The sequence below is a fragment of the Elephantulus edwardii genome, unplaced genomic scaffold (genome assembly GCF_000299155.1).
Source record: "Elephantulus edwardii isolate Elephantulus edwardi_28Jun2011 unplaced genomic scaffold, EleEdw1.0 scaffold00113, whole genome shotgun sequence".
Lineage (NCBI taxonomy): Eukaryota > Metazoa > Chordata > Mammalia > Macroscelidea > Macroscelididae > Elephantulus > Elephantulus edwardii.
The window spans coordinates 6,136,131-6,137,158 of record NW_006399863.1 but is presented as its reverse complement, the minus strand read 5'-3'; positions in this window follow the sequence as shown (position 1 = coordinate 6,137,158).

Genomic DNA, 1,028 nt, shown 5'->3' with positions numbered 1-1,028 from the left:
TGGAGCCAAGCAAACTGAAGTTGTGAACAATCTCAATCTCTTCACCATCCACCCTGATGCTGCCAATTGGTCCAGTGGTGAGAATCTTTGTCTTCTTGACATTGAGCTTCAGTCCACACTCTGCAGCAACCATTTCAGGTCCTCCTCATTTCCAGCAAGCAAGGTTGTGTCATCTGCATAACGCAGATTGTTAATAGATCTTCCACCAATCCTGACACCACACTTCTCCTCACAGAGCCCTGCTTCTCCGATAATCTACTCTGCATACAGGTTGAAAAGGTATGGAGATAGGACACATCCCTGGCCTACACCCTTCCCAATTTTGAACCATGCAGTGTTACCCTGCTGTGTTCTGATGATTGCCTTTTGGTCCAAGTATAGGTTTCACATTGTTGTTGTTGTTTGGTGCTGTCGAGTCGTAGACTAGTGACCCTATGAACGAACAGCCTGAGCGCTATTCATACATAGAGTTTCCAGAGGCAAGCCATTTCAGAAGTGGATGCTGCTTCTGCTTCCAGACTGTTTTAGTCGGGGAGCTCCAGCCAACACTGTCCACCATGGATACCCACTACCATGATTGGCACATCACTGTCACAGTCTTCAGCATCACAAGAGTTACCTCTATACAGCAACGCACAGACCAGTGCTATACCACCTATAAGAATGTTTGACAGGTAAACAATTTGAACCTTTGGGCTTAAGGCCACCTCCTGGCTCAAACCGTAGGCCAGGCCTGGCTTGCCTCGCTCCCGGGGACAGAGCAAACCTGCACGTCAAGCACATGCCTGGAAAAGCACTCAGCTCCCAAACCGTGCCATGATTGCTGCGCTCACACCACCATGCTCCTTCTGGCTGGTTTTGCATTAGCACGATTAAATGTTCTGGGATTCCCATTCTTCTCAGAGTCAGCCACAGTTTTTTTATGATCCACGCAGTCAATTGCCTTTGCATAGTCAATGAAACACAGACAGACATTCTTCTGCTATTCCCTGTTTTCAGCTAAGATCCATCTAACATCAGCTACAATA